Source organism: Myotis myotis, unplaced genomic scaffold, assembly GCF_014108235.1.
Source record: "Myotis myotis isolate mMyoMyo1 unplaced genomic scaffold, mMyoMyo1.p scaffold_m19_p_2, whole genome shotgun sequence".
NCBI classification, from domain to species: Eukaryota; Metazoa; Chordata; class Mammalia; order Chiroptera; family Vespertilionidae; genus Myotis; species Myotis myotis.
In genome coordinates, this window is record NW_023416324.1 from 44,080,625 (window position 1) to 44,107,177 (window position 26,553).

General features: G+C 43.2%; 1 pseudogene; it reads left to right on the forward strand.

Moving 5' to 3' along the window:
• The first annotated feature begins 17,740 nt into the window (after window positions 1–17,740).
• Window positions 17,741–18,147, forward strand: LOC118675520 (annotated as a pseudogene).
• Window positions 18,148–26,553: the final 8,406 nt, after the last annotated feature.

The window sequence follows — 26,553 nt, forward strand, 5'->3', positions numbered from 1 at the left end:
TTCTTTCCATTCCTTTTCTTCAGTCCCTTTCTTAAAAAACAAAAACAAAAAAAAACATTGATTTCAGAGAGGAAGGGAGAGGGAGAGAGAAACATCAATGATTAGAGAAAATCGTTGATTGGCTGCCTCCTGCACGCCCCCTACTGGGGATCAGTCTAAAATCCAGGCGTGTGCTCTGACCTCTTGATTCATGAGTCCTCGCTCAACCACTGAGCCACACGGAAGGGGCTTTAGTCCCTTTCCTTATAATAAATACTTTTGTTGTTGTTATTGTTAATCCTCACTCGAGGATATTTTCTCCATTGATTTTCAGAGAGAGTGGAAGGAGGAGGGAGAGATAGAGAAACATCGATGTGAGATACATCAACTGGTTGCCTGTCCCTACCTGCCAGGGATCGGCCTGCAATCGAAGTTCATGCCCTTGACCAGAATTCAACCCAAGACCCTTCAGTCCACTGGTCAAGGCTCTATCCACTGAGCCAAACCAGCTAGGGCTATAATAAATGCTTTTATAAACTCCGTTTTAAAAGCATTTATTAAGTCTCTCTCTCTCTCTCCCTCTCTCTTTCTCTCTTAGGAAGGAGCATTTGAGATCTTGCTTCCCAGCAATTGTCAGTTTGGGTTCAAATAAACCCACAAAAATTCAGAGAGAGAGAGAGAGAGAGAGAGAGAGAGAGAGAGAGAGAAGGAAGGAAGGAAAGAAGGAAAGGAAGGAAGGAAGGAAGGAAGGAAGGAAGGAAGGCAAGCATTTATTAGAAATCTAAAAAGTATAAGGCACATCAACGTTCATAATATAATGGGATTTTCTGGAATGTTTTCTCTGCCATTGTGAAATTAGTTGAAAACTCCTTCTCCTAAACAAAAATATCAGCAATAAGTTGCACCTCTCACCTATTGGAGAAAACCCTTTAGAGTACCTTCTTCAGCCAGCTTCTGCTTCCATTTTTTCAGTAGAAGAGGAGTCACTTCCTCACAAAATGATCCATTACACTGAGGGCAGCCTTTTTTTTTTTTTTTTTTTTTCAGCCTTTCTTTTATAGGACCCTTTTCTTTCCTTAGCAAAGTATAGAGAACTTAGGAGTCATTTGCTTAGATTTTAAAGATGATCATATTATCAGGTGTTGAGTTTCTTTATCTAGAAACACAAAGAATTCACTGTGGTTTGGCTTCTACATTAAAACTACTGGTGGTGGGGCCCTGGCTAGGTAGCTGAGTTGGTTAGAGCATCATCCCGATACACCAAAATTGTGAGTTCGATCCCCAGTCAGGGCACATACAAGAAGCAATCAATGAATGCATAAATAAGCTGAACAACAAATAGATGTTTGTCTCTCTCTAAAAAACAACAACAACAACAAAACACAATCAAATTGTTTGGTTCTTTAGAAAAAAACAGCAACTACTGTTGGTGGGGAAAACTGAGCAAAAGTTAAAGCTTTTAAAAAGGATCATGATTCTGTATTAAGTCAACATTTTCCAGGACAGTCGATGGGCCTTGCTCTGATACCCACTTGGAGAGCCATCCCCTAGGGCTGGGTTCAGGCTATACTGGTGGTAAAAGTCCTGTGGAATGGTGGTTAGAATCTCATGTTCTTTTTTCTTTTTTTTTTTAACCAGAAAAATGCATTTTCAAGAAGTTAAACGAATCATTTAATTCATCTTTCATTGCTGTAATCATTGACATAAAAGTTACCTCTTCTCTGTCAATCATCCAAATCATTCACCATATGAAATTAGGAACTTAGATGTCTTCCCTGGGAAATATTCATGCAGATTCTACTGTTTCATATAGAGAAGAAGAAAAAAGAAGGGAATCCAGATTATTTAGGCACTGCCCTCCAATTGAGATTAAGATAGTTAAGCTCTTTAGTATATACACATCATGTATTTTTCTTATTTTTATTTATTGATTTTTAGAGAGAGTGGAAGGGAGGAAAGAGAGAGAAAGAAACATCAGTTTGCTGTTTCACTTTTTATGCATTCATTGGTTATCTGTTCCAACTGGGGATCAAACCTGCAACCTTGGCCTATCAGGGCCATTTGTTAGAGCAGGGCTCTGTATTTTTAATTTTTTACTTTTTTTTGTGTGTGTGCAAATTTATATCTAGTTTGTGTTGTCCCTATTGATTTAGTCTTTTGTGTAGCCCAGTTAGCTTCTCTGCCATTGTTACAGATCAGACCAGTCAACCATCTTTCAGATTCTACCAACTTGCCAATGTAAATGTTGGTTACAAGAGCAAGGTGGTATCAAGAGCAGCCCAAATTAATCACAACCACTGGGAAGCATCTGCTTTATTGATGGTATTTCAACAGCATCACTTTTCCACATACATCAGGAATGATGACTGTATGATAAAGTTGCTCTTGTTGCTGGGGCAAATTGAGTGCAAGAGTTAATAGATTGGATTAAAAGACAAGACTAATTCCTAGTCCTAATCTTGACATTGAACTTGGAAATATCTGATGGACTCTATATTTGCCCACATAAAAACCACTACTAAAAATTTAGCTGAGAGATGCCGAAACCAGTTTGGCTCAGTGGATAGAGCGTCGGCCTGCGGACTGAGGGGTCCCGGGTTCGATTCCGGTCAAGGGCATGTACCTGGGTTGCGGGCACATCCCCAGTGGGGGATGTGCAGGAGGCGGCTGATCGGTGTTTCTCTCTCATCGATGTTTCTGGCTCTCTATCTCTCTCCCTTCCTCTCTGTAAAAAATCAATAAAATATATTAAATTAAAATTTAGCTGAGAGAAAAAGAGGACAGAGAGGAATTATAGTATTATAACTATCATTTCAAAATTTCAGCCAGCAGATCTTTTTGAGTAACTTTAAAAATTTAGAGATTTTTAAAGCCTTAATTTTTACCTTTGTCTTGATTTAAGATCTCTACTCTTCCAAGATATCTGTCATTCAGACCGCCAGCACTTTGATGACTCCTTTACTCTGATATTGCTAGTTTATATTACAGTTCATGGTAGGAGACTGACTCACCCCCTCCTCCACCCCCACCCATGGGGCTCCGTGGGTAACTTGAAGAAGCCCCACGGGAGACTGTTAGTGAACCAATCCATCCTCCACTTTGGGGACCATTGCTCTAGTACAGTATATTCAATATACATACTGAGTGGATTGCATTTATTTATCTGTTGCTTTAAAATATTCTTACGTAAGTGAGATGGAGTGTGAGAAAAAACTTTATTGTTACAAAAGCTGAAAACTTACTGTGTTTTCAAAAATGATTTCTTTGCTAGAGAGGGTTTATAATTTGAGACTAGAATGATATTCTGGAAAGAGCATGGGCTTTGGATCTGATCATCCTAGGGTCAAATCTTCTTTCTGCCATTTCTTTTTTTTCTTCTTCTGCCATTTCTTTTCTTTCTTTCTTTTTTTTTTTTTCTGCCATTTCTTAACTGTGAACTTGATCAAAGTTATTTGGTCTCTCCGAATCTCAGTCTTCTTCATTATAAAATGGGGAATGTAATAGAAGGCTTACTAATGATAATGTATTTGGAGTACTCAAAAATGGTGACCATTATTGCTTTACAGTTTTGCTGATTTTATAGCAGTCATATTTTCATGAAGCTACCTTTATTTTTTTCCTCTGATATATACCAATAGTTGTCACATTTCATATTTAAAAATGAAGTTGCTGAGACCACTGCTCCTTCCATCTGTTTGAGCTAGGTATCATTTTTGTGTTCTCAGAACTTAACAAATGTGAAACAATTTACTCTGTAGTGCCACTTGGTAAATCATTTTTTCACTTCCAGGGCATTTTTCAGTCTTAGGGATGAGAGATCTTGACAATAGTCATTAAAGATATGATAGCACTTTCACAAGAACAAGGACATGTGCCTTATGTCTTTGCTGAGCTCTGGTCGAGGTGGACTACTTACATTTTTCTAGATCTACACTAAGATTTCACTAGAAGTTGCTACCTGCCCGGATTGGATCTGATTAGGCAAATGCATCATTCTGAACTTGTGAAGACCACCTCGCTTATACTATCAGCTTAATGGGAGGATGTGATGTTGTATAGTTAAATGTAGGGAGCTGATATAGGGTTAAGCCTTGGACTGACCTGTGGGCAAAGTCACAAACAATTCCCAGCTTAGAGGGCACAGTCCTCTTAGCATAATTAGGCTTGACCTTATAACACTCCCTAGATCTTATCTGGGAAGCTAATGGGCTGAGGAAGTGCAGGAAGTATAACCATGGTGTAAACAAGTGCAACTCACAAGAACAGTGTAACTTTGGTAACCACTACCTCTCACTATAAAATAAAGGCTCAGCTTGCCTTGGGATCTCTGTGGCCTCAGCCAGGCACAGGGGAGATCCACGGAGACTAAGGAAAGCTAGAGAGTTCTGAATGCTGTCTCTGTGTAAAACATTCTTCGCCGACTCCGTCCACACCTTTGGGAACCCCTGGACCGCTGGGGCAGGACCCCGGCAGTTAAAAGAGGATGGGAATGAAGTCAGCCTATTGGGGTTTGCTGCCTGGTGACAAGTGGCTGAGTCACTAGAAACTGTAAACCTCAGATCATGATAATCTAGTGGAGACATTAAATCTCTGTTTAGTTTACTCACATTAAACCAAACGAGAGAGAGAGAGAGAGAGAGAGAGAGAGAGAGAGAGAGAGAGAAATGAATGACCATTTATGCCCTGAGTTCTATTCGTTCTATTCAATGGCCACAAGACACAGGGAAATGAAGTAAGGTTGGTATGAAGTTAGATTTTCCACAGTTAGTCGCAGTTCCTTTATGCCTTTTACAGTGTGAACATCTTGCTATAGAAAATGGGATGAGCCCTGGCCATTGTGGCTCAGTTGGCTGGAGCATCATCTCTTGCACCAAGAGGTTGTGGCTTCAATTCCTGGTCAGGGCACCTAGGTTGCGGGTTTGATCCTGGTTGAAGCATGTTTGGGAGGTCGCCAGAATTTGAAATTAGGCAATCTCATTTTCACTCCTGTGCTCTTAACCACTCCCTTAGGCTTGTAAGTAGTTAATTCATAGCTCTTTGCTTTCCCATCTAAATTTAGAATTCTTTAAAATCAGTTTTAAAAAAAGAAAGAAAGAAAAAGGTATTGGATCTCAGTGTTTAAACATATCACCCTTATTTTTTTGTACAACATGGTGCCTAAGTGCAAGCCAACAATTACATCGAGAGCTCAACCAAAGAGGCCTCGACCTGTTCCAACAATGGAGAAAAAAACAGCTGTTAGATTAAGGAAAAGATCATATGTATATTGAAAGGGCAAATTTAAGGGATTTTGTGACTAATTTTTATTATTTGAGTTTTTTACCTTATATGTTACTTTATTTTTTAAATATATTTTTATTGATTTCAGAGAAGAAGGGAGAGGGAAAGAGAGATTGAAGCATCAATGATCAGACTCATTTATCGGCTGCCTCCTGCATGCCCCTACTGGGGATTGAGCCTACAACCCAGGCATGTGCCCTTGACTGGAATCGAACCCGGAACCCTTCAGTCCCCAGGCCAACACTCTATCCACTGAACCAAACCAACCAGGGCTTATACGTTACTTTAGAATCTAACAGCTGCACAAAATGCAGTTTCCATTGTGAATTCTGCCTTACCAAGGTTGTTCTTGAAATGAAATAATATATGTTAAAGTGCTTTGCAAAAATTCATGGTGTTATAAAATGTAAAATGTTTCTGTCTGCTGGACAAACTTGGCCAGGAATTCATTTAAATTGTTACTTTCTGAGTTTTCACACCAAAAGCGAATTGTAGCTGAAAACAGAACAACAATCACATCAGTAATAATGATAGGAGCTAAGAAGATTAATTGACCACTTACCATGGGTCAGGAAAGGTGTTTAGCACTTAAAGTGCATTATCTCTATCAGATACTACTTTGAGAGATGTTCTTCCTCTTAGATTTCTACCCTCCAGGCCCTCCTAGGGGTATGCCAGTTTCAAATATTATATATACTTCCCGGGAAGCCTTCGCATTATTTGTGTGTGTTTATCTGTGTGTTTGTGTGTACTTGTCGGAGTCCATTCATTGTCTTCACTAGCTGAGTTTAGACAGAGACCCCCCAAAAGGTAGTAACCTTTGAAGTTCTAGCAAAGGTCAGAACTGTGCACCACCCAGTTAATTTAGGTAATAATAGTTGAAGCATCCCCACCTTAGTTCCCTTAATTCCTTAGATACTTATGTAGATCCTTGTTGATTATTGTTAATCAGATACTCTGCCTACTCCCGGAAATCTATTGATGAGCTAATCAGATACTTTGTCTATTTCTGGAAATTGTTTGCTGATCTGTGTGTCATTGAAACCTCCTTACCCTAAGGGCTACTCCAGATCAATAAAAGATTGGAGCAGCCTGAGCAGTGGTGAAAGTCCTTCGGGACTTGCCCGCCTGGTCCCCCAATATTGCAAAATTATCTCGTGTCTTTTCCTCTCATTTGTTGTGCGGCTCCTCTTTCAGATACCGAACCCTATTCCACGCAGAACGTGGAGGGAGTCTTATTCGACATGTACTCATTAGTTTCTCTTCTTATACAGCTGAATTTAATAACTAAGAAGTGCTAGGTGGGAAAATACTTATTTCCTACCCAACTTGTTTCCATGGGGAGAAATTTTCATTAGAGGACATGTGAGTCTTTCTCTACTACTCCTTCCTCCCCTGAGGGAGGGAGGATGGTTTATCTGATTGGTGAGTTTGTAGAGGGAACGGGGAGGGCATTTGTGCATCAGACACTTTTGCAAGTCTTGGAGCTGCCTACTTGCAGAGCGGTTGCATTGATTTTCAGCCGCTGCCATGCCATGGCCTTAGAATGTGCTCTGTACTGTGGTTGACATTGGCAACTGCTTTTTGCTGCCTGTGACTGGTAGGTAAGTTTGACTAATTCAGCAACTATTAGCAAGTCCACTTGGTTGTACGTTATTTATTTTAGCTTTCATTAGAAATAGAGCTAATAGGTCTTGTCTCTGCTTCTCAATTGGTTCTAAATGCAGAAGGGAAAGAAAAGGCTTATGAATTAAACTACTTACAAGCCTAACAAGAGACAATAAGGTAAGGGAGTGGTTATGAGCACAGGAGTGGAAATGAGATAGCCTAATTTCAAGTTCTGGCTTTGTCCCTTAGCAGCTATGTTACTTTGTGCCAGTTACTTAAACTCTTTGTTTTAGCTACCTAATCTGTAAAATGGGGACAATAATAGTACCTACCCTCGTAGAGCTGGTGAGAGGATTAAATGAGTTAATAAATGTAAAGTGTCTATAGTAGTCTTGGGTATAGAATAAGAAGTCAGAAAATGTTAGCTTTTTGTATTATTGTATTAATACTAACCATTCAAGGATACAGTCTAAATATTTGCAAATAATTTGCAAATTCAGCTCTTAATTTCCCTCCTTAAAAATGTTGATTCCCTGATTATGAGCACGGAGGCTTTCTACTGTGCTCTGAATTTAGTAATTCAGTCTTTTTTCTCCCTTTTTCTCTACTTGCTATAATCTGCAGGAATGAGACTCACAGTGACATTCCTTGGGGATACTTTTAAGCTTCTTCCAGGAGGATTTTAGGCCAATCCACTGGGATCATTCTTACTTAAGAGTCCCATAGTACTTTGCCTATCCTACACAATTTAACAATTAAATGTGTGCTGTCATATGTAATGGGTGCTGAATAGGGCAGATTTTTTTTTTTTTTTAAGACGAAATTACAGAATCACCCAAAGGGCTCTTCTTAGGGTGTAAATATGTTACTGTAATATTTGAGGGAGAGTGTTTAACATTTTATTAGTAAAATTTCAGACAGGACACAGACAAAGGGTGATGAAGGTCTGGGGTGGGCTAGAGGAGGTCAAAGGGGGAAAAAAGGGAACATATATAATACTTTCAACAATAAAGATTAAAAAAAAAGAACATATATGCTTAGCCCATGGATAAAGACAATAGTGTGATGAGGGCCAAGAGGGGGAGGGACTGGGTAGAAGTGGGCAAGGGGGCAGGGGGTAATGAGAGACATCTGTATTAGTGTCAATGATAAAAATTTTAAATAACAAATAAAATGACAAAGAAAATTTCATACAGAAAAGTTGAAAGAATTTTGCAACAAACATTTATATACTCATCATTCTACCATTAATATTTTAATACTAGGGGCCCAGTGCACGAAATTCATGCATGGGCGGGGGGTGGGGGTGGGGGGCGGGTGTCCCTCAGCCCGGCCTGTGCCCTCTCGGAATCTGGGACCCCTTGGGGGATGTTCGACTGCTGGTTTAGGCCCAATCCCTGCAGTCAGACATCCCTCTCGCAATCTGGGACCCCTCGCTCCTAACCAACCACCTGCTCTCTCCTTATTGCTGGGCTCCTGCTCCTTAGCACTGCCGCAGAGGCGGGAGAGGCTCCCACCACCGCCACTGCACTTACTAGCCGTGAGCCCAGCTTCTGGCTGAGCAGCGCTCCTTCTGTGGGAGTGCACTGATCACCAGGGCACAGCTCCTGTGCTGAGCATCTGCCCCCCGGTGGTCAGTGCGCATCATAGCAACTGGTTGTTCCAATCATTCTGGTCATCCTGCCATTCCGGTCGCTTAGGCTTTTATACATATAGCTACCTGTTTTATCACATAATTGGTCCAGCTATCCATCCTTTGCTCTATCCGTCAGTTTATTTTACTTCTCTGATGCGTTTCAAAGTCTAGTGTTGCAGTAATCTTTTGAAATGCCAACCTTTGATTTTTTTCCTTGGAATTTCCTGCAACTCCTTGATTTCCTCTCAGAGAAGTAGAAGCAGTGCATGGTGAGCAGGGTCTGGAGCCTGAACACCGGGGCTTGAAACCCAGCCCTCCCACTTATTGCCTATGTGACCTGTGTAACCTTACTGTTTCTTAGTGTCTTCATCTCTAACAAGAGGATGATAATAGTACCCACCTCATGAAGTTGTTGTGGAAATACATGTAAAGTGGTTAAAACAGTGCTTGGCCAGCAAACACCTGTACTTGTAAAGTATTAACTTGTGTTAGGCAGTTAACACCTATTAACTCATTTAATTCTCACCAAAACACCACGAGGTACCATTATTATAAAATACTAGAGGCCTGGTGCACTGATTCGTGCACTGGTGGGTTCCCGCAGCCTGGCCTGTGGGGATCGGGCCAAAACCAGCTCTCTGACATCCCCTGAGGGGTCCCGGATTGTGAGAGGGCTCATGCCAGGCCGAGGAACCCCCACAGGTGCACAATTGGGGCTGAGGAGGGACCGAGGGAGGGCTCCAGGGCGTGCCCAGCCTGTCTGGCCCAGTCCCAATCAGCTGGACCCCAGCAGCAAGCTAACCTACTAGTCAGAGCATCTGCTCCCTGGTGGTCAGTGCGTGTCACAGTGAGTGGTCAAATGATCGAATGGTCGGACACTTAGCATATTAGGCTTTTATTATATAGGATAATGAATATTAGCTATTATATTTGGGATAGCAGAAATCATAGAGAAATAAAGTCTCTGCTTAGTTTTTGATTTTTTTAAAAGAGACATTATGAAGTTCATGGCAAAAAGATTACTTTAGGAAGGGAAGCTTTTTGAAAGAAACACTGGGCTCTTTGCCTATCAAAAGCCTAAGTATTTGGGGGAAAGTTGATGTCATTTAACAGTTGATTTTGGAACAAGAGATACAGAGTCTCACCTGCCCAAATTATGTAAAATTTCCTAGGTTCTGGCAGAGGGAATGAAAAGAAACCAGGAAGAAGATGATGAGGGTATCTGGGGCCTGCCCTTAGCCAGGCTGATTCCCAGAGTTGGGATAAATACCCCTCTGGATAGATTTGGGGATTTGAAAGCAGAGGAGAATTGTGCTTTCTGTGAAATTTTTTGGGTTCTTCAATGCCGTCTTTCTCTCTCTCTCTTTTTTTTATTTTATTAATCCCACCCCTCTCTCCCATTCAAACCAGGATTTGTCATCCACTGTCTCAAGAAAGAGAGATCATAAGAAACAAAATAAGTTACATTGTTGGCTTTTGAGCATCAAAGCCAAAGACAGGGCAAAACAAAACAAAACAAAGATCATGTTTAGATGAGTACAGCTGTTTCTGGTTCTAGAGAAGATACAAATATTCTGGAAGAGAGGGACAGTCCCCGGTAAACTAGGACATTACTCAACCTACTTGGGGTTCCTCTGTTTCTAGTTATACTTGGTATTTAAAAAAGAAATTATTATTAGGGTATGTTGAGGACTCTAATTCAGTATTCTACTAATAAAGGTGAGGTTTGGCAACATTTCAGTGTTCTGATTATAGATGACATAGTAGATAGCTGGAACTCCCCACATTTTTTAGGAGGGATGCTTTATTTGTGCCTTACTGACTTGAATTAAATTAGCTGTAATTTTCTATTGCTTCTATTTCTGTTTTGTTTTTTAATTTAAAATTGTTCTAAGCACTTTACATGAATAAGCTATATAAAAGTAATTCAGACATATTATTTTCTAATTGTCTTTGTATAACCATTGTAACCACAGAACCAGCTCAAAATGGCCCTCTCCTATGTGACAAAGTACTGAGTTGCTTTGCAGGGACAGCAGACCAGGACCACGAACCCTGCAGCCAAAGCATGCTCAGAGGAGAGAAGTTCGGCCTTTGGTTGCCCAGGAACCAAAATCACACCCCCCTACAACCCCCTGCAATGGAACCAAAGAACCAGGGCATAACTGGGACGGCAAACTTTCAGAAGCCCAAGGGTCTATTGTCCAGGAAGTTCTAGTGTTGACACCCCTTTCCCATAAATGGCCAAGTTCCTCCCAGTGAAACGTGCCCCACTAGCACTTCTGCATGCCTGTCTCCCCAGCCCCTTAAAAACTCTTAACCTAGCCCAGTGAGCAAGATAGATTTGCGGCACCACTAGGTCTCCCATCTTCTCCATTGGTGCCTTCTCGATCAATAAACCTTCCCTACTCCAAATGCTGACATGTGGAATTTGGCTGTTCAAAGTTTCAAGCACCCGAACTGGGGTTTTGGTAACACTTTATTTACCACAGGAAATTGAAAATCACTGTAATAAGTATAAGCAATAAGGAGTGGTAGTGAAGAGCACAGGCTCAGAAGCCAGTCTATCAGAAGCCTAGCCTTGCCCCTTACTAGCTGTGTGATATTGGACCCGTTCCACTTTTTCATCTGCAAAATGGGAATTGAAGAAGTTCTCACTTAATAAGGTGGTGGTGAGGATAAAATTAGTTAATACATGTGAAGGGCTTATAAAAGTTCCTGGCACGTAGAAGGCATTCAAGAATTGTTAGGTGGCTCTGGCTTGGTAGCTCAGTTGGTTAGGGCAGTGGTCAGCAAACCGTGGCTCATGAGCCACATGCAGCTCTTTGGCCCCCCTTTTTGTTTTTAATATATTTTATTGATGTTTTACAGAGAAGAAGGGAGAGGGATAGAGAGTTAGGAACATCAATGAGAGAGATCAATCAGCTGCCTCCTGCATGCCCCCCACTGGGGATGTGCCCGAAACCAGGGCACATGCCCTTGACCAGAATCGAACCCGGGACCCTTGAGTCTGCAGGCTGACGCTCTATCCACTGAGCCAAACCGGTTTGGCTCTTTGGCCCCTTGAGTATGGCTCTTCCACAAAATACCACGTGCGGGCGCACACATACAGTGCGAAGTTGACTTAAAACTTTAAGTAAAGTTTATTAAGTTAATTTTAGGGAATGTTGTGGAGTGAAAGATGTAGTGTCGAGAATTGAGAAAGGTATGTTGAGATGGTTTGGACATATAAAGAGGATGAACGAAAGGAGATAGATGAAACAAGTATACAAGACGAGTGTGGATGGGCGAGTTGGAAGGGGTCGACTTCAGCGAACGTACCTCAATCAGATTGAGGACGTTTTTAGCAAAGGCCAGCTTAGGAGTACCCTAATTAAGTTAATAACAATGTACCTACCTATATAGTTTAAGTTTAAAAAATTTGGCTTTCAAAAGAAATTTCAATCGTTGTACTGTTGATATTTGGCTCTGTTGACTAATGAGTTTGCCGACCACTGGGTTAGGACACCATCCTGATATGCTAAGTTTCGGATTTGATCCCCGATCAGGGCACATACAAGAGGCAATCAATGAATGCATAAATAAGTGGAACAACAAATCAACATTTTGCTCTCTTCTCTCTCTTGTCTCCCTCTCCCTTACTCTCTTGTTCTTAAAAAGATCAATAAATGAATAAAAAAACGTTAGGTGATTTGCAAGTTTTTGCCTTTCTAACTTAAGAGTTTATCCATAGTTCATTTTTTTCAGAATTAGGACTTCACTAAAGGTTGGGAAGGCAGATGAAAATGTTTCCTGAGATAACACATTGTTTCCCCACCCTAACTTTTCCCCTACCCTATCTTTATAGTTATTTTATTCTTATTTTGTTTTTTTTCCCCCTACCCTAATTTTTAATAGGATTGTGTTATGGACTGAATTATGTCTCCCCAAAATTCATATGTTAAAGTCCTACCTCTGTCCCCCAAACTGACTACTTGGAGACAGGGTCTTTAGGAGATAAGTTAAGTGAGGTCATAGGGTAGGGCACTAATCCAATAGGACCGGTGACCTTATAAGAAGAGATTGACAGTGATTCAACAGAAATTCATAACCCCCACCTGATGCATGGAGGAAAGGCCATCTGAGGACACGGAAGGTGGCCATCTACAAGCCAGGAAGAAACTTCTCCCCAGGAACACACCCTGCTGGACCTTGATCTGGGACTTCTGGCCTCCAGTATTATGAGGAAATACATTTCTGTTTAAGCTACAGCCTGTGGTATTTTGTTATAACAATCTGACCAGACTGAGAAAGATTATTAATTAATGAGTACCAAAAAACTGAGGAAAGCGCTTAGAGTTGTGTTCATTTGCCAAAGAATGGGCAGGCACAGTCACCCAAGTTTTCTTACCCCATCACTCCCTACACAAAGGTACCTGATGACTGAACAGAGTGGTGACATAGAAAAAAGACCTGACTTCTTGGCCCAGCCCTGCCCCTCATCAACTGAGTGACTTGGGGCAAGTCTTTACACCTCTCCATGCCTCGGTTTTCTCCTCCATATAGAATGAGGTGTAGGAGATGAATATATTTAATCTGTATAATTGAGTTACATGTTTGGATCAATGACAAGGCTGGGATGAAGGGGAAGCAGCAATATAGAGCAGAGACCAAGAGCTTAAAAGACAAAGTAGTTGGAATCAGAAGCAACTGCCATGGGGAAATAAGCCCCTAGGTCTTTTCAGAGACGTTGGGAAGGGCGTTGGATTTTCCACAGGAGGTGGAGTGGGAGTTTGAGTCAATTTTACTAGGTCTTATGAAGCAGGGAGATCTTGGCTGATATCTGGATTATGAAGAGGTGGGGTTTTTTGTTTTTTAATCTTTATTGTGAAAAATATTGCATATGCCCTTCTCTTCCCCGCATTGACCTCTTCTAGCCCGCCCCCTCCACCCCAGGCCTTCACAATATGCATACAAGTTCTTTGGTTGACCACTTCCCACCCACTCACTCTCCCCCACCTTCCCTCTGAGTTTCTGCTGTCTGTTCTATGCGTATGAACAGGTTTTGACTACTGCTCTCTAAATTAGCTTCCAGCTTTTGGGTTCTAGAATTTAATGACTACAGGGGGTGAGGAAAGGAGAAGGATGGGCAGATGAGAATGCATTTATGCTAAAACTGAAATTAAATATATAATTGATCTCCAAATTCCCCTTAATTTCTGCAAGTTACAGTAGTTTGTCTTCTTTCACATACATATCTCTCTACCTGCCCTTGATATTCATTTTAACTTAATTGTAGTATCTTGTCTGGGTCCTCAGCATTCCCTACAATAGCCCTGGCCCTGCAGGACACTAGAGCCAATGCTGTCCCCTTTCACTTTATCTGTCATCCACATTTGCAAGGTATGCATTAGATTATAACTAGACCTCTCAGATTAACCTTGACTTTCAGCGCTGACACTACAATGTGCCTTTGAACAAGTTGCTTAAGCAGTCTATGCTACCGGCCATTTTATTTTCTAATCTATTAGGTTAAATAAAATAAACACCTAATATGGCTGTTGAGAGCATTAAATGAGATCGTACTTGTAAACTCCCTCCAAATTTTAAGTAGCTTGGAACAAGAGCCATGTCATCTTTTTTTGCTCTCATGCCAGGCTAGTAATAAGTGCTCAGTGGCTGTTTTTTGAATGAATAAAAACGGCTTAGCCTGGTGCCTGGAACATAGTAAGTGCTCAAGAAAAGAACACATGCATCACCTTCTCTAGTGGTCTTCGGTCGTTTTTGCCTGCCCAGTGTCTATTTGTGCATTTTCTAGTAGCAAAACCTCCCATTTCCTTTGTGAAAGTTCCCCTCCCTCATTCTCAGTTCTCATGATTCTCGTGGGGCTGACCCCATGTCTGTGTTCCACAAATTGGTATGTGGCCCAGGCTTGGCCCAATTTAGGGCCAATGAGAGTCAGGCCAGGTCTTTTTCTGGACCTAATGTGAGAGATACTCTCTTTCCATTTGGGTTGCCAAGTTGGTAAAAGGTAAGCGTGAAGCTACTGGTGACTTTCTCGTTCCATGTGGGAAGAATCTGCCCAGAAATAAAGCCACGAGAAAGAAAAACAGACCTGAGGGATGGAGGGAAACTGATTCCTGATGATGTCCCTTAGCATCTGGGTCCAGCCACAGGTGAGCTCTATAGATGGAAAAGGACAATATGATTGGAAGGGTCAGGCTCTCAAACAGACCAAGGCAGTCTAGCTAATCAGAATCGTGGTAAGCAGAAGTAAGTGAGGAAAGACTTCTGGACAGGCAGGAGGAGACAGCTAAGTAGAGATGGAAATGATGAATACGAATTAGCCAGGTGAAAGTGGGTGGCATAAGGATTGGTATGTGTGAGAGAGGGTAGAAAGGAAAAAGAATTTAGGAAGGAAAAAATAATGGCTCAAAGGTAAAACAGTATGGTGCTTACAGGGAATACAACATGACCAAAGCATGCAAAGCACTTCTCCAAACACAGTCTCAACCCAACATGCTAAATCTTGCCCAGTGAAAGCAATGGACCAGTTAGAATGTGTTCAGCTGCAAGGAAATGAAAGCCTGACTAATGGCCGAAACCGGTTTGGCTCAGTGGATAGAGCGTTGTCCTGCGGATTGAAGGGTCCCAGGTTCGATTCCGGTCAAGGGCATGTACCTCGGTTGCGGGTACATCCCAGTAGGAGATGTGCAGAAGGCAGCTGATCGATGTTTCTCTCTCATTGATGTTTCTTACTCTCTATCTCTCTCCCTTCCTCTCTGTAAAAAAACAATAAAATATATTAAAAAAAAAAAAACCTGACTAATGGTGACTTAAGCAATGAAGGTATTTAATTATTGACAGGTAGGCAGGCAACCCAGGGCTGGTACTGTGAATCTATGATGTCATCTACAATCTCGGCTTTTCCCATCCTTCTGTTTCACCATTATCAGCTTTGGGCCATTATGCATATTACTTTCAGTAGAAAAAAATAAAGGTCCCCCTCCCCCGCAAAGAGGTCCACATCCACATACTCAGAACCTATGAATATATTATTTCACATGGCAAAGGGGATTTTGTAGACACGATTTAGTTGAGGATCTTGAGATGGAAAGATGGCCCTGATGTATCCAGGTGACCCTGATTTATCACGTAGTCACAGAGTCCTTACATGAGGGAGGCAGGGAAGGAAATGCATTGACAAGCAGAGGTCGGAGAAACAGAGAGATGTGAAGATGTTATGCTGCTGGTTTTGAAGATGGAGGAAGGGGCCATGAGCCAAGGGATGCAGGCAGCCTTTCAAAGCTGGGAAAGTTCTGACCTCAAGAACTCTAATGTAATAAATTTGTTTCATAAATCACTAAGTTTGTGGTAATGTGGCAATGGAAAACGAATACATTATCTATGGTTTCAAGATGGCCATCAGAGTTCCAGGTCTCACTTTCATATCGAATGCAGGAAGAGAGGTAAGGGTTAAAAGTACAGAACATGCTGCATTTATCCCTTCTTTCAGAAAAGCACTCTTTCCCAGGTGACCTACCAGCTGCTTTCCCCCTCCCTCCCCCCACATGTCATTGACCACAGCATGGATGCAACGACCACTTCTAGCTGCAAGAGAGGCTAGAAAACATATCACGTTCCAGTCTCATGTGTTTTGTAGATGGGTTAACTCGTAGTTAACGAAAGCATTCGAGGGTTGTGCTGAGGTGTAAAAGCTGGGGGTATTTGAGTGAAGATGTCTTACATGTGGGACAATTAGGGTTGGGCTCAGCCAGGCAGTTCTCTGGGTCTTCTCTCAGTCACAGTCATCCAGTGACTGGGTAAGACAGGAATGATCTAAGATGGACTCAGGGTCTGGCTGCTGATGTTGGCTGTCATCTGACCCATTTGTCTCCAGCATAGCTTCAGCTTCTTTATGTTGTTAATCCTCACCTGAGGATATTTTTCCTTTGATTTTTAGAGAGTGGAAGAGAGGAGGAAAGACAGAGAGAGAAAGAAAAATATCAATGTGAAAGAAACATCGATTGGTTGTCTCCTGCATGTGCCCCAACCAGAACCAGCCCCAACCAGGGCCCGGAATCCAGTCTGCAACCAAGGCATGTGCTGTTGACTGGAATCAAACTCAGGACCCTTTAGTACATGGGTTGATGTTCTATCCACTGAGCCAAACCAGGTAGGGCAGCTTCAGCTTTCGGATATGATGTCTGTATTCAAAGAAAACAAGAGCTGAAGCTGCAAGGCCTTCTGAGGCCCAGACTCTAGAGAAACTCATACAACAGCACTTGGGCCACATTCATTACTTAAAGAAAGTCCCAGGGCCAGCTCAGATCCAAGGACTGAGGAAAGGCTCCGCCTCTTACTGAGAGAAGCTGCAAAAAATTTGTGGCCATTTTATTTTATATTAAAAATTTTTGTTTTTATTAATTTTAGGGAGAGAAAGGGAAAGAGAGTGAGAGTAAGAGAGAGAGAGAGAGGGAGGGAGGGAGAGAGGAAGGGAAGAAGGGAGAGAGATGTAGAGAGAGAAACAATGATTTATTATTCCACATACTTATGCATGCAGTGGTTGATTCTTGTATGTGCCCTGACCCAGGATTGAATCCACAACCTTGGCATATGGGGAGGACACTCTAATCAACTGAGATACCTGGCCAGAGCTGTGTCCATTTTAAATCTACCACATGCACACGTTACTTTTTCCAATAAAAGGCTACTTAGTTAAAAAATAAGTATTAATGTTATTTGTAATACATTTATAGGACTTTAAGAATTGGTGGAACTTTGGAGATTATCTAGTACAAAACCCTCCAGTTTCCTAAGTAAGAAAACCGAGGTCAGAAAGATAAAGTGTCTTAGGTAAAGTAACACAATCAGTACCTAGTAGTGGCATCAGGATTAGAACCACCGACTTCCAGTTTTGTGCTCTTAAATCCACAGTAGTGGCTTAAAGCCACAGTAACCTTTTGCAAACAAAGCTTATTCCTGATTTGGGGTCAAGAGAACTTGACAATTTTGTAGCCTTACTGCTCTTGTAGTTAAGAACTGTAAAGGTTACATCCCAACCAAGTAAAGAAAAGACTATAGGAAGAATTCAGGCAATTCTGAGGAAAGTAAAATGGGAGTTTGAACGATCAAGTTTATCTAGTCTCAGTGCACCATTAAAAAAAAAAAGAAGAAGAAAGAAACCTAGCCTTCGTGTATTTGTAGAATACATAATTGATCAAGTCACAAATAACTTAGTCAAAATTGCTTTATAAAATGTTCAGCTGGTGGCTGTGCAGGAGGGGGAGCTCGGTGGCAGATGAGATCGCCAAGGCTTAGGCTACCTGGCCTGGCATTGACCCAATCTTCAGGAAGATCATTCTCAAGGACATCCCAGCAAAAATCACTTTTGGGGACGACCAGTGCCATGCTTTCTATGACATTTCCCCTCAAGCGCCAACACACTTTCTGGTGAAGCATATATCCCAGATTTCTGTAGCAGAAGATGATGATGAAAGTCTTTTTGAACATTTAATGATTGTTGGCAAGAAATGTGCTGCTGATCTGGGCCTGAAGAGGAGTTATCAAATGGTGGTGAATGAAGGCTCCCATAGGGACAGTCTGTCTGTCATATTTATCTTCATATTCTTGGAGGTCAGCAAATAAAGCGGACTCTTGGTTAAGCATGTTCTAAGGATAATTTTCCTTTCTCTACGCAATATGTTAAGCAGTACACTTATTTTTGCCTGTATATAGACAGATTGAGGAATAATTTTGAAAAACCCATACATAATAAAAGACATTGTTGCATGGTCTGAAATAAAGAGTTCAAATGAGTCTGGAAGATTTTTCCTTTTGGGACATTTTAAAAAATCAAATATACTGTCAAATTTATTAAAATTATTTTTGTTGGTCCCACTGGGAATTGAGCAGTTCTCCAGCAGCTCTTCTTAGTCTTTCTTTAACCAATATAGTCTTCATTATAACTGACTGGTTAATGAATTTTTAAATTAATTCAGGAAATGTTTATTGTAAACCCACTGGTTCAAAATACTGTGGTGAAAATTGTAAAGGATATAGAAAAGAATAAGACATACACTCTCCTCTTAAGAAGTTTAACATCTAGTTGCAGGCCAGTATGAGTATAACTAACTACAACACGAGGAGGAATGAATTCGATGAGGTATTAGCTATGGGAGGTATTAGCAAAGTGGAATGAGAGTATAGAAGGATGATTATAGTAATGCCAACTAGGCAGAATGGTAAGGTCTATATCATTTGTGGCAGGAAGGAAAAAGAACCAAATGAAAATTTTCTTCTAAATTTAGAGTGGTTAGTAGAATTTCCTCACGGAAAGTTAAAGTTGAAAAGGCTTAAATACTTAGGATGCATGTCTGAGCTATTGAGAACCCTCAGAAAAGATCGTCTTTTACCCCCACTTAAGGGGATCTTTTTGGTACAGATAGTTCTGAATGAAACAATTCTTTTAGCTCAGACCAGTGTGGCTCAGTTGCTTGCGCATCATCAGGTGCACCAAAAGGTTGCCAGTTCCATTCCTGGTCAGGGCACATGCCCTGGTTGCTCAATGTTTCTCTGTCTCTCCCTTTCCCTTCCCCTCTCTCTAAAGTTCAATAAAAAAGAAAAGAATCCTTTTAATTAAAACCAGCCATGGCCCTGGTCTGTGTGTTCAGTGGTTAGATCATCGGCCCGCACACTGAAGGTTTGTAGGTTTGATATCCGTTCAAGGGCGTGTACCTGGGTTGCAGGTTCCAGCCCCAGCCCCAGGCGGGGCATGTGTGGGAGGCAACCAATCAATGTATCTCTCTCACATGGATGCTTCTCTCTCTCTCTCTCTCTCTCTCTCTCCCTCTCCCCTCCCCCCTCCCCACCCCCACTGGCCGGCCCTTTTCTACTCTTTCTTAAAAAAACACACACACACAAATAAACAAAAAATAAAACAATGTAGCTGAAACCGGTTTGGCTCAGTGGATAGAGCGTCGGCCTGCGGACTCAAGGGTCCCGGGTTCGATTCCGGTCAAGGGCATGTGCCTGGGTTGCGGGCACATCCCCAGTGGGGGATGTGCAGGAGGCAGCTGATCGATGTTTCTCTCTCATCGATGTTTCTAGCTCTCTATCTCTCTCCCTTCCTCTCTGTGAAAAATCAATAAAATATAAAAAAAAATAAAATAAAACAATGTAAAAATATCCTAGGGTGAGGATTAACAAAAAAAGTAAAAATACAGTTCTATGTTTTTAGAAAAAAAGCAAACCGTGCATGGATCTGGATTAGATGGTCTACCAAACAATTAAAATCAAAGTTCTGGCATGCCAAATGAGCAAAACCATGTAAGTAGTGCTACTAACAGAATTCTCCTTTAACAGACTTACTTCTTTTGGGTTTGCTAGCACAGCACAATAGATTATAAACTACAATGAAAGAGAGATGCAGAAAAATAATTTCTGAATTTATATGAGTATAAATTTATCTCATGTTCATTTATTGACATTTTCTTTTGTGTTAAAAAAAGTCACCTACATAAAAAGGTAAACAGGCAGAAATTCCTTCAAAAACAACAACAAATGCTAAAGTTGGCCTAAATTGCAATGAGAATAAATGATAAAATATCTGTTCTGTTTATTAAAACATAAGCCTATAAACCACTCCTTTCAGAGCCTCGAAACCAGCTATTGTTGCCCTTTTTGGTTTAAATAAGACTTGCAATCTCATTTTATGAGTGCTTATGTTATTTTTCAGCATCTGGTCACCTTGTGATATGCAGGTGCTAATGGAACAGAGGGAGTATACCATTGAATAAATACATCTTGAGGGACAACAGATATTTTTGGGACTTTGATTGAGTTACGTTTTACTAGTCCTAAAATATTTAGAGTTATGTACTTAAAAGATACAGAGCATAGGTATTACATCCACAGAAAGTGTTTTAGTCAGTGAATGTTCAATGTAGCAGGTAGAGATGAACTTAGCACGTCTTGTAGACTGAACCGGGAACAGACTCTTCAGCCATAAAATGCACTTAACAGTCTATTTAATAGTGGTGAGGTCCTTGAAAATGCAATATCCATGCTAATCTCGCCTTTTTCTAAATCACAGATGAAAAATAGGCCAGTTAGGCAGACCCTTCTCTTTCAATTTAAAGTGTGACATTTAATCTATTTAAACAACTACCAAAACTTTATTAATTACATGTAAGAGAGGCATGCTGAGAAAGTAGAGAACTCTATTAAGAATCCGAGGTATTTTTTTTTCAAAATTTGATGTGGACGCCCATAGATCTCAGAACTCGAGAAAATCTCTACTTGGGGGTTGCCATTCAATTAGGAACACCAAAGAAGGACCAGAAAAAAACCCCCACACAACTCACAATGTAATTCAATCTCACACTGTGAAATGGCTTAAAGGACCTGAGTATTTTACAAAAGGCAAGAGGTAAAAATTAGAAAAGGGAGCCCCTAGAGAAAGCGTTCCCTGGTGCCTCTAGGGAGAATTCATTTGGGAAGAGAGGAACTAGCATATACAGACGGAAAGCTTCCGGCAGAGAGCTAACCAAGCAATCCCACGAGGGCTTAATGTAGCTAGGTACCAGCTTTCCTGCACTTCACTTAAACCACAATGTCCCATAGAATTCTCTGGAGAGGAAAATGCAGGGAACCTGATAAATTGTCCTTGCATTTCTCCGGGGTCTATTCTGGAGAATGACTGCTCACACTTTACTTTCCCAGCCCCTTTCATTTATGTGAATAGGATTTAGCACTCTCTGGCCCCACCCACTATCAGCCCAAATGTATACCGAGGGTAAAGCTATACGTAGTTCCAATCTTTCCCCAGAACAATTACAAAGAACAAGCCCTCCAGCCTTTGAAAAGTAAACACAATGACACTCCACTATAGCTTTGGGTATGGGTGTTGGAAAAAAACGTTGTCGTTTTTCTTCTCATCGTACATTCCTGGGTTGCCGATGAGGGTGCCTTATTTGAAGGGAGAAGATGCCGTCCTTTCCCTCACCCACTTTTCCAGATCCTGAAAGGAATCCCGGAGGAGAAAGGGCACCTTCAGGTTATGCCTCCTGCTTCACTGACTACCGTGGATTCAACAGTTTGGTTCTGTTCAGTTCAGCTCTTATTCCAGAAAACTAACTCCATCAATTACAGAAAATAACTTTTTATAGATGGAGTTTTTTTCCCATGCCTGTCTTCACTGCATATCCAGGAAGGATTATTTTTCTTCACACCATCAAAGCGCTGAGGGTCTTTCCTTCATTTTATGAGAATCATTCAGGTGATATGTAGTAGCTCCTACTATTGGGCACATGTGGTATCTCATTTAGATTTTTAAATCTATGTTCCCTAGAGGCGGAATATTACTATTGACAATAGCTGCCGTCCCCTTTCTCATTAAAACCAATCCCCCAAACTCACTGTAAAAAAATGGTGATAAGACATATTTTTTTATTTTGTGTTCCACCCCCTCAGTGCTCTTTTTTAGTTGGCAATCTTTAAAAAAAAAAATGGGTGAGCAAAAGCAAAAAACAAGTAGGAAAAAAGGCTTTGTCACTTAGCCGGATTCTTTGGTATGAACTTTCATTCTTTACTATAAATAAAAATTTATTTAAGAGTCTGACTTTAAATCTTGATGTATTTACTGTAAAATTTACAGCTTGGAACCTCCTACCATTTTCATTGATATGATTTTAAAATGGAGTTCTTATCATTTTCCTTGGGGAGACTTTTTGGTTTGAATAGTTCTTACTGGCAGGTTGCCTCCTTTATAGTTAGCCCAAATTTTCATTTTCAAAGACCGTTTTAGACAAGTACTATGATAGCTCTAGCCAGTGGATCTGTGTGTCACATAATAGAGTGTGACAATCCGCTCAGTCGTGAAAGATACTGGAGCGAAAGTAATAAAGTAGCATTTGTATTATCACATTTACAAATCTACTTAAATACTGACCCAGTAGTGTTACTCATTTATTGGAAATTATAGATGTTTGTAATTCTCCAAAATATGTTGGGCTAAGTTATATATCACACATTTAAGTTTAAATTCAAAATCCTGGGCTGAGAGACATGTAGATTTGTTATACTCCTTGGAGATTTGGGGACCATGAACCAATGAATACATTACATTGGCACATTAAAGAACCCTTTTTTATCAGTAAAGAAATAAGCACCATCCTATATATCAGGGGTCCTCAAACTTTTTAAACAGGGGGCCAGTTCACTGTCCCTCAGAACATTGGAGGGCTGGACTATAGTTTAAAAAAAACTATGAAAAAATTCCTATGCACACTGCACATATCTTATTTTGAAGTAAAAAAACAAAACGGGAACAAATACAATATTTGTATTTGCAAGTGGCCCGCGGGCCGTAGTTTGAGGACACCTGCTATATATACTTCAATATATTTTTATTAATTTCAGAGAGGAAGGGAGAAGGAGAGAGAGAGAGAAACATCAATGATGAGAGAGAATCATTGATCAGCTGCCTCCTGCACACCCTCTACAGGGCATGTGCCTTGACCGGGAATCAAACCATGATCCTCAACCACTGAACCATACCAGCTAGGCCATCCTATGTTTTAATAACTTTTAAAAACAAGAGTTTTAAATTCGTATGATTTTATAAAACTTAGACTTCCATACCAAATTATATCTGTGGACTTTTATAGATATACTAGAGGCCCAGTGCATGGATTTGTGCACCGGTGGGGTCCCTCAGCCTGGCCTGCGCCCTCTAGTAATCCGGGACCCCTTGGGGGAGCAAGGGATGTAGCAGTGCGTGAAGCGGCAAGCGGCTGGGGAGGAGCCTGAGCCGGGGCTGGGCGCTACTCCCACTCATCCTGGCCCCACTGCGCCTGCCGCTGCCCGTTGTAGCGCTGCTGTGGAGGTGGGAGAGGCTCGCGCTGCCACAGCTGTGCTTGCCAGCTATGAACCTGGCTTCTGGCTGAGTGGCGCTCCCACTGTGGGAGCGCACTGACCACTAGGGGGCAGCTCCTGCATTGAGCATCTGCCCCCTGGTGGTCAGTGTGCATCATAGTGACCAGTTGACTGGTCGTTAGGTCAGTCAATCATTCAGTTGCTTAGGCTTTTATATATATACTAGAGGCCCGGTGCACAAAAATTTGTGCACTCGGGGGGAGGGGGGGTCCCTCAGCCCAGCCTGTGCCCTCTCGCAGTCTGGGACCCCTCGGGAGATAACGACCTGCTGGCTTAGGCCTGCTCCCAGGTGGCAGAGGGCAGGCCCAGTCCCTAAGTGCAGCCCCTGGTTGGGCTCAGAGCAGGGCCGATTGGGGAGTTCGGGCACTGCCCCCTGTCATGCACAGAGCAGGTCGGATCGGGAGGTTGTGATGCCACCCTCAGTCACGCTCAGGGTAAGGCCGATTGGGGGGTTGGGGCACCGCCCCCTGTCACACTCAAGGCAGGGTCGATGGGGAGGTTGCGGCGCCACCCCCTGTCACGCACAGAGCAGGGCCAATCAGGGGGTTGAGGAGCTCCCCCCTGTCACTCACAGAGTAGGGCCGATAGGGGAGTTGGGGCACCGCCCCCTGTCACACACAGAGCAGGGCGGATCAGGGGTTGGGGCGCTGCCACTGTCACACTCAATGCAGGGCCAATGGGGAGGTTATGGCTCTACCCCGTCACACACAGAGCAGGGCCCATGGGGGGCGGTTGGGGCACTGCCCCGTCACTCACAGAGCAGGGCCAATCAGGGGGTTGAGGTGGTGCCACCCCTGTCACATAGAGAGTAGGGCCGATAGGGGGGTCGGGGCGCCGCCCCCTGTCACTCACAGAGCAGGGCGGATCAGGGGGTTGTGGCTCCGTACCCTGTCACACTCAGGGCAGGGCCGATGGGGAGGTTATGGCTCTACCCCGTCACACGCAGAGCAGGGCCCGTGGGGGGCGGTTGGGGCGTCGCCCTCTATCACCCACAGAGCAGGGCCGATAAGGGGGTTGGGGAGCCGCCACTGTCACATTCAGGGCAGGGCCGGTGGGGAGGTTATGGCTCTACCCCATCACACACAGAGCAGGGCCTGTGTGTGTGTGGGGGGGGGGAGGGGGGGTTGGGCCGCCGCACCCTGTCACACACAGAGCAGGGCCGATCAGGGGGGTTGGGGCGCCTGCACCCTGTCACACACAGAGCCGCAGGGTGATCAGGGGGTTGGGGAGCTCCCCCCTATCAGGCACAGAGCAGGGCTTATCAGGGGATTGGGGCACCTTCCCCTGTCATGAACAGAGCAGGGCAGATAGGGAGGTTGTGGCCCTGCCCCCTGTCACACATAGAGCCGCAGGGCGATCAGGGGGTTTGGGCGCTGCCCCCTGTCACACTGATCCTGGTGCAGGCAGTCCTCTCGGTCCGCTGATCCCGGTGCTGGGAGGCATATTACCCTTTTACTATATAGGATAGGGGCCAGGTACATGGGTGGGGGCTGGCTGGTTTGCCCTGAAGGGTGTCCTGGATCAGGGTGGGGGTCCCCACTGGGGTGCCTGGCCAGCCTGGATGAGGGAATGATGGCTGTTTGCAGCTGGTCACACACCCTTCAGGGTGGGGGTCCCCAATGGGGTGCCTGGCCAGTCTGGGTGAGGGGCTGAGGGCTGTTTTCAGGCTGGCGGGTGACTGAAGCTCCCAACCGCTCCTTTTTTTCTTTATTCTGGGCTAGCTTTAGCTCTGAGGCTTGGCTCCAGCTCTGAGGCCTCAGCTGCTGAAAGCAGGTATCTGGTTTGTTTGTGTTCTATAATTGAAACACTGTTTCAACTCCAGCTCTGAGATCCTGGCTGGCTGAAAGCAGTTTTCTGGGGTTTTGTTTAGCTTCTATATTTGTAACAATGTTTCAAACTTGCAAGCTCAGAGGCTGGCAGCAGCAGGCGGGGAACGTTGGAGTCCTCTGTCACTGAAGCAAGCAAGCCTCATGTTCGCTTCAAGCTGCCTGGCTGCCGGCTATCATCTTGGCTGGCAGTTAATTTGCATATCGCCCTGATTAGCCAATGGGAAGGGTAGCAGATGTATGGCTAATTACCATGTTTCTCTTTTATTAGATAGGATATATATAGACTAGAGGCCCAGTGCACAAAATTCTGCACTAAGGAGAGGTCCCTTAGCCTGGCTTGCACCCTCTCGGAGTCTGGGACCCCTCAGTGGATGTCTGCCTGCCAGCATAGGCCCACTCCCCGTGGGGATTCGGCCTAAGCCGGCAGTTGGACATCCCTCTCGCAGTCTGGGACCCCTCGCTCCTTACTGCCTGCCTGCTCCTTACCGCTCAGCTCGCTGCTCCTTTCTTAGTGCTGCCATGGATGCAGGAGAGACTCCTGCCACTGCTGCTGCGCTCACCAGCCGTGAGCCTGGCTTCTGGCTGAGCGGCATTCCCCCTTGGGAGTGCACTGACCCACCAGGGGGCAGCTCCTGCATTGAGCGTCTGCCCCCTGGTGGTCAGTGTGCATCATAGCGACCGGTCATTCTAGTCATTCCACCTTAATGGTCGCTTAGGCTTTTATTATATAGATTTCCTGTCTTATTTGCATCTAGAAATAAAGATATAAAAGTATGAATATATGTTCTTAGAATTGTTTCCTAGATTCTGTTACAATAACACTGTTTGAACTATGTGGCAGGAACATGTATTATTTCTTTTATGGTCCATATAAACAAAATTATTTTTATATGTATACTAGTGACCTGGTGCATGGATTCGTGCACATTGAAAGGAAATTAATTAGAAGGTGGCTGGTGGGGCGGGACTGGGGAGAGGGCCAGATACGCCCTGGAGCCAACCTCCCACGGTACCTCCCCAGCCGGCCTCACCTGGGGTGTCACCATGGCTCAAAGGGCATCTGCGGAATGAGCGGGGTCCCTCCGGCAGGTGGGGTCCCTCGGCCTGGCCTGTGGGGATCGGGTTGAAACTGGTTCTCCAACATCTGCTCCCCTGGGGTCCTGGAGTGCGAGAGGGCACTCTGCAAAGTTGCTGCTGTACAGGGTATGGAACGCAAACGCAAGTGTGCAGTAAACCAGATTCGGGCCAACAGTGCCCCAGCAACAACATAACCCACAGTCAAAGGTGGAATCACCAGATCCCACA